The sequence below is a fragment of the Ylistrum balloti genome, unplaced genomic scaffold (genome assembly GCF_031769215.1).
Source record: "Ylistrum balloti isolate Yb309-2 unplaced genomic scaffold, AGI_CSIRO_Ybal_v1 Utg369900, whole genome shotgun sequence".
Classification (NCBI taxonomy): domain Eukaryota; kingdom Metazoa; phylum Mollusca; class Bivalvia; order Pectinida; family Pectinidae; genus Ylistrum; species Ylistrum balloti.
Window position 1 is genome coordinate 183,249 of NW_026782028.1, and position 8,446 is coordinate 191,694.

Genomic DNA, 8,446 nt, shown 5'->3' on the forward strand with positions numbered 1-8,446 from the left:
ACAGGTAATGTTGTTAAATTTATTTGTCCTGAATACAGGGATTAAAGAAATTTGACAGGAATGCACAGACATACCAGATTTGATTGATGCTGGTGTATAAACTAAGTGGCACACGCCTGGCCACAATTTGGAAACGTTTGATGCGAGCAATTGCTCTTTCAACATGTACACGATGTGCTGCTATTTTCTTTGTATGTAAAGCATCATGCTTTGTCATTTGCACTCCACTTCGTGCAAAAGGCGGAATGTTTAGTTTCAAGCCACACTCTTCCACTTCAGAATGGATGTTGAATCCTTTGTCGGCCATTACACCATCTCCCTCCTTCAAATATCCCTCCTTTACAAGTTCTTTCAACATATCCTTGCACCCAGATTGTTTAAATATCTCCTTGTCTGACATGGATCCAGCAAACAACATTGATGCATATATGATAGATCCCCTTGGGTCACATGCTACAAGACTCTTTAATGTATTTGTTGATTTATAGTCTGAAAATGTTTGTGATTGTGCAGACAAAGATGAGGGTTTGCAAATTTTCATTTCTGTACAATCGAAAATGGCAAAAGTAGTTGGGAAGTCCTGTTGGTAGTTTTGTGGCATGTGTTGAAAAATCGTGTCTCTTGGTGGCCAAATGGAAACTTCACCACACCTTAAAAACATGTAGTTGATCCAGTGTGTAAATAGAATGCTCACAGTTTGCTTGCTAGCACCAAATCTGTAGCCAAGGTCCACATAGTCAAAGTCATGTCTCAGTTTCATGATCACTAACAGTAGCTGATTTTCCAATGTTATGCACATTATTTCTTTCTGTCTGTTAGAAGGCAAGTTTATTGGATAGTCTCCATCTGGTACTAAAAACTTGTATACTGCATCAAATTGTTTTGTTGAGAATCCAGTATAATATCTGAATTGTTTTTCACTCTTTCGGAGTTCCTCAAAATCAAATTGATTTCTTTGTTTGTCTGTCTGTACTCCACTGCTAGAAAAATTTCTTTGCTGATTTTCTGCTGTTATGGCTGATGAAGCAAGATCCTGTCTATGCTGGCGATTTTCTGCCACTAGTTCTGAAACCTCCACGGGATCTACCCCTGAAATCAGAAAATTAACAAAATTAATGTAAAATATAATCTTTCACAGTCTTGTCAGTTGGTGATGTCACATGTACATTTATGCACATGTAAAAATGCATTTTCCATGATTTAAACTACCGTATTTATCATGCAATAAGCCCATACCTGGTAATAAGTCCATCCATGTCTTTTTCATAGATTTTAAATTCATTGTCCTATATAATCTACAAATTATGTACTATTATAGTGACATACATTTTTTAAATAATATTTCAGGCAATGTTCTACGAAAACAGGACGGAAAATAAAGAAGTCAGTGTAGATTGTGGAGAATTAGTTTTGCCCAAAAATCCACCCATAACCCTGCCAGACAATTACACACCCATTCCTGAAGACATCATGATATCTCAAGCTAAAGCAACAGAAATCGAAGTTAACACTCGCCACCAAAGTAACTGTGAGCTCTGGCTTCAACAGAGAAGAAAAAGGCTTACAGCATCGAAATTTCATGAGATTTTAAGAAGGAAAATCATCAACAATAAATATTTGGACAAACTTTTTTCAAGTAAATCATTGAATGTGAGTGCAACACAGTATGGAATTAAGAAGGAATCTTCAGCAAAGCAAAAGTATATTAACAAGACTGGAAGTCATGTACATGATTGTGGACTTGTTATCAACCCAGCATTTCCATTCCTAGGAGCCACCCCAGATGGACGTGTTTGTGACCACGGTGCAACAGGCATTTTAGAAATAAAATGCCCATATAGTGCTAGGAACATGGCTGTGAAAGAGGCTATAGAAACCCTACCAGACTTTTTCTTAGAAAGTGTAGAAAATGGTATCAGACTTAAGAGGAAACACACACACTACTGTCAGGTTCAAGGCCAGTTAATGATTACAGGTGCTCCATTTTGTGACTTTGTTGTTTTTACTTCAAAAGACTTGTACCTTGAAAGGATTCTTCCGGATCATGTGTTCATGAAAGATCTGCTAGATAAACTATGTTATATCTATTTCAAACATGTCAGAGATTATCTCCAAAAATGCTGAAAAATGGTTGAGTCTACTTACATTGTCCTTCTGTTTGACTAGATGTGGTTTTTGTATCATTTTCTTCCAGATCTGTAGACTCTTCTATTGTTGTTCGTTCAAGCTCCACCAAACTGTCACATTCTTGTCTACAATTATATATATATATATGAAAAGTTGAACAAATAACAAGACCTTTTCTCAGGGCTTTTTTTGTCTCATATAGTATTTAAATATATTTTATGCATCAGCAATGAAATTTTAATGCTGCGTGAAAATTATATATGTATATAAATACATAATGTGATGATATAATTTCAGTTGTGATAAATATATTTGAATTTCATGTGATAAATATATGATATAATTTCATTTGTGATAAATATATGATTGAATTTCATTTGTGATAAATATATGATTGAATTTCATTTGTGATAAATATATGATTGAATTTCATTTGTGATAATTTTATAAAATATTGTATAAATACTGTGACATGAAAAAAATGACTTTTGTGTATGTTCATTAAAGCAAAAACTTTGATATAAAAAACAAACCAGTTTTTTGTTTGTACATTTAAACTCAAACTTCACAGTGAAGGTTAATTCAAGGTTAATAGAGAATATAATGTTACCTTGTTGGAGAAGGTAGAATAAATTTTCTTCTCTTGGGTGGTTGACGCACAGGGCCAGAGGTCTGAACTTTTTGTGTTTCTTGTAATGGGTCTGGAAATGAAGTGGTAGGGCCGTTTCCTCCAAAGAAGTGCTGTTGATATCATTAACAATAATTGTATTTGATGCCTACATAATGGGCACTACCATAGTGTTTACAGCTGATTAAGGTCTGTTATCCTAACTACTGTACTATCTTACACCTTGCATCGGCAATAATTCAAGGAAAACATATACCCTCAGAATAAATATGAACATCGGACAACAACATCTTACATGAGAAATTATATATCGTATTATAATCAAAGAAAGTATTAAGTTAAGGAAAGCAAAACCATACCTTTGAACAAACGTATGTATGTTTGTTGATTTTGTCAACATTCAGCTGATCGTGGGGTCTGTTGCAAACTTTGATCCACCTCAGACATCGATCAATGTTGGTTTTCGGCTTGGGGAACGGCACGAAAATGACATCTTTCACTCGCTCTGGGTATCTATCATCGGAATTACATACACCATATGCACATCTCTTAACCATGATAACTTCAAATCACTGAAAATACGCAAGCGGGTTTTCCTTCGCTACCGGTTGCTTGTCGGACGTAATGGCGGACTGTGATGCCGCAGTCTCGGGCTAAATGGAATTGTTTTTTTCATTGGTTAATATTTTCAAAAGGGGCGGAGTCGGCGATGGGTCAATTGTAACGTTTGCACAACGTCGGACAGTAGAGAATTTTTATTGAAGGAGTTGTCCAGTGTATATTTTTTCCGCACACAACCCTGTACCTTTTCATACGAGGCTGAATTTATTGAAGAGTTTATCAAAACAGGCCACAAAGACTTTGCGATGTAGTTTAATTTCACCTTAAGATATATTGACTACGTCCATCGTATACATCCACCAGAACTGAAATCAAAGGTACGACAGACTCTTCTACATCAGCTTCTTATGATGGACAGCTTTCCATCAAACTGTATGATAAACGTGATGATTTATATTTCCCTATTTTGAATTTTCCATTTCTGGATAGCAAAATACCTGCATCTCCAACCTATGGTATTTACACGTCACAGTTAATTCGATATTCAACGACCTGTTCATATTATCACGATTTTCGTGCAAGAAGTCGTCAACTGACTGACAAATGATGAAAATTATGGGGAAGTTTTATGGTCGGCAAAGCGATCTAATTGAGAAATACTCTGTTTCTTTGTGCAACATGAAGCTGGACTTATTTGACGCTCGTTAGTTTGCCTGTTGGTTCCGTTGTTGCATACCTAGGTATAATTTGAGAAGATGATATTAATTCTTCGATTGACTAAGATTTACATGGCGGGTGTCGTCGATGAAGCAGAAGACATCAACTCTTCCGGATCACCTGGTCTTATCCTCCCAATACTTTTTCAGGAGTCTCCATGTAAATCTTTCTTTTGTTCATATTTTGCACTCGTTTTATGGAATTTTAGTTTGAATTATGATTATGTTGTCTTGTTTGTAGTGTTAAAATTTGTTTTTTGGAGTATATACGGTAATACATTTTCTCTGATTGAAAACAATGAATAGAAAAAACAGCAGAAACAATTAAATATATTGCATTGCATACAAATGTCTGTGATTATAATGTGTATCGAGGTATCGGATTAAAAAAAGTTTTATTTTAATTACAACTTTAAAAGTTTATTCGATGCGGACGCAGTGCGCGCGATGCAAAAGGAAAAAAGGGCATGAAAGTAAATGTATGGAAGAAGGTCGAGCGTTAATACTTCCGTTAGAAACAAAGCGAGTTATAATTCTGAAACGGAAGAAAAATATTTCGCCAGTTTGAATGTCACAGACTTTGCTGGAACCACGATTGGTGACATAAAAGATGTGGGGTTCCAGCAGCTTAGTCATAAGGGAGATAATTTGTAAACAAACCCACGTGTCGTTTGACAGCAATATTTCACGGCTTGAATGAGATGTTACACAGATCTTACTGGTTGGTGTCATTTCTTCAAACAGTTTCGTCAAACAATAAAATCACTCTGATTAATTAAGCCACGGAGCTCCCATCCTAAACGATACTTAGTCAGTAATTCTTAGGCTGACTTTCACAAAAATATTGGAACTGGTTTGATGAAACAATATGTGACTAAAGTGATGAAACATATACCGTTTTAGAACCATTAAAGTGAAACCAGCCCCACAACCATTAAAGTAAAGCCAGCCCCAAACAATCTACTCTTGCATGAAGGTTATAAGATCTGAATAAAAATTAGAACTCCATCTTTGAACAAGGCGGCCTACTTATAACTGATGAATCTGAGAAGGCAAATATAGTCACCTCCAGTCAATATTTTCTATAAAAGATGACACACTTATTCCTAACAAGTGCCATAAGCCATTATGCCTAAATATCAAAATTAGTACTAGTGGTATTTCTTGACCCCTACAAAACCCAGCCCACTCAAGACCAGTGGACTAGATCAGTGATTGTGCACCAATGATTCTCGATGTATTGAAGTTTTTTGGTAGTCCCTTGAATTTTAGAAACATGGAAGTTTGACTGTATCTTAAAATCTTCAAATGACTTATTTTCAGTAAAAGGAAGACCCAGAGATTTGATATTTAGCATGTAGCATGCTAGGATGAAGGGCTAACAAGTTTCAAGGTCTCCAGGTCAATGTTTCAGTGTTTGTACTCGTTTTTTGTGGGGAGAGTTGGATTGATTCACATTTCTGCAGTGTCCTTTAAATCAACACTTGCTATAAATAATATTCTGCAGGCTATAAGTTGTATGCTAGATACTGGATAAGGCAGTTGTTAAATTTGTGTCATCTGAGGTGACTGTTAAAGCCTATGAACCTCTTGTTCAGTTTTAATATAGTTGGACAAATGTTGTTTTTTTGGTAGAATTTATTTTGTGTATTAGGTTTCACTTGAAAGTTTAAAGTTGTATAATTTGGGAAATGAAATTGCACTTAGCTAGTACATCAATGTTTCTATGTAAACAGTAATAATTATGAATATCAGAAAGTCCTATATGTGATATTAAAGCATAACAGAAGTTAGGACAAGATCAATATTGTACCTTGTTTTAGTTTTTAAATATCTGTTTACATCATTTTTTTTGTCTAGCGTATATTTTTTTCAGAAATTTAGGTATATTTCCAATGTTGCTTTTTGTTTAAAACATCTTATTTTTAATTTCTTAAGCATTTCCTTTCTTACTATTTTCTTTATAAACTGTAAATTGTTAATATAGGTTTTCTTTTAATGATGTCTTCACATTTTCAATTTACTACAATATCTCTACTACATGAGATAAAACAAGTCCTCTACTGGTAATCCAGTCATATTAATTCTCAAACACTGGTCCACTTTCCATGAAAATTATCATTGAATGCATTCAATTTTTTTTCAAACGATGCTGTTTTGTGATGAGAAAAGTTCCATGTTCATCGTATCTTGCATCATGACACTCTACATATATTTGGTGATTTTGGTCACTAAATATGGAAGTTCGAAATATTTCTTGGTTCAAAGGTCAAGGTCAAAATCATCAGTGTAATTAAAAACCATTCAATGATTTTCATGAAAATGTTTTGAAACTTTTTTTTTTTTCTCATTTTTTGTTCTGTCAATAACCATAGCAATTAAAACGTCACACATTATAGGAAAAAAAATAAGAGCAGACACATGCTTCATTTTAATTAAGCTTTACTATACAGCCATAGATAAAGAAACGTCATCTTAGGTATTTATTTTGAAGAATTTGTCCCATGTTAGGTAGCTTTATATCTTCATAGAGAAAATTCCAATAAAATCAACAAAATTGAAACTTCACAATCAGGAGAAATCAATAGTTTTGTTCAAATTAAGATTTTTCTTATATTTACAATGTTGTTGTATCAACATATTTTAGAATGACTTTTGTACAAAAGGGTATAAATCTACTGCAGTAAATTTCTAAAATCCTAAAGATATGGTGTTGTATTTTAATTAACGACTACATTATCAAAAATGTTTTTTTTATTCAGCTTGAAAAACTGATATACATATGTGTTAATATGGGTTATGTCTGAATCCATTCCTATTCATTCTGGGAATCAAACTGTGGATGTCAAGATGAAAGGCAAATACCTTTCCACTACACCACCCGACCACCCTTGGTTACTATAGGACAATTTACACCTACAAACTTATTAATATGGAGACCTATAATTCACAGAATTATTTCTTCTTCAGATAATTATTCTTTGTGCTATATAAATACAACACAAATGTACACTAGCTGCATTAGCTTGTGTGCTCTCAGAGAAAAAATTAAAAAAACTTGCCAACCCTTTCTGTTTACGAAATAAATATTCAATTTATCAGTAAATATTCTAAATTGATTGTGATAAAATGTTTTCCTGAAGAATTACTCCACTGTAAATTTCAAGAAATCTAAAGTCATAGAAATTATTAAGTTTTTTAAACAGTTGTTGATACTGAGATCTACTCAGTGTATTTTATGAGTTTAACTTCTACATTGCTGTAGAGTTTAAACGCAGCCCACAAAATATTCTCCTCCTGAAGGCCAACAGCCTGTGTCGCCCAGGTGTCCTGGTGTAAGGTCTTAAGGTATTGACCAGCTCCACTAATAAGTACAAGGCACCTGTTGTTACTGTCTGCTACCACTAGATTTCCCACACTGTCGTAACAAAGAGCAGCAGCACTGAAGGGTGACGTGGAAATGGCAGACATCTTATCGTTGCAATCTTTCTCTCCTGCATAATTTGTTATGAGGTTGAGTTTGGAGTCGAGTATGAAGACTTGTTGTGTGCCATGGTTACTCCTCTCCATGACTGCAATATTGCCACTAAACGGACATTGAACCATTTGTTGAAGGGAGGTCACTCTTGGTGTGTTGTAGGTAAACCAACCTTCTCTAAGGATTTGACGAAGTATCTGTCCCCATGCAGTATGAACGACAATTGTATTGGCCATTCCTACTAGGATGTTATTGTTCCTGGTGATACAAAGACTCCATGGAGTGTCTTCAACATAGAATCTTATAATGGCTCTTCTGTTTCCCTCCTTTAGTATTGTCGTTATCTGCTGTTCACATGAGTGTTGTGGCATACATTTTTTATCCTTTTGTGATTGGATCTCAGAGGGCATCTTCTGTTGGTGTTTTTGTGGTGAACATTCATCACCGTTGTCAAAAATACAAACAATGCTTGAATTTGAATCTGGTGGTATGATATTAATCCGTGGCAACACAGGAGTTTTCTGTCTGCAGTGTATAAAATCGTCACTGTATGAATTTGACTCGGAACTTTTCCCCAATCCTGCTAACCTAGCTTCCACTTCATTTAGAGACCTCGAGACTGCTTTTCGTCGTTTTGAATTTGTCTTCAGTTCATTCAAACCTAATTTATGTTGCTGTGATGACCGATCGCTGAAGCTACTGTCAAAGCTGCCTTTTCTGTGGTATCTGTTTGAACCTTCTGTGAAGTCTAAACTCATCTGACGTTGAATTTTTGTAGAAGTCTGGGACATGTTTTCTTTCACATTGCCATCAGTGCTCTTCCGACGCTGCGCTAAGTTTGGCCTGAGAGAAACGATCTTGATGTTGTGCTCTTGACAACTTTGTTCTAGAGGTGCTTTTGGGTTCTGTTTGACTATTTCTCTTATGCCCCGATCG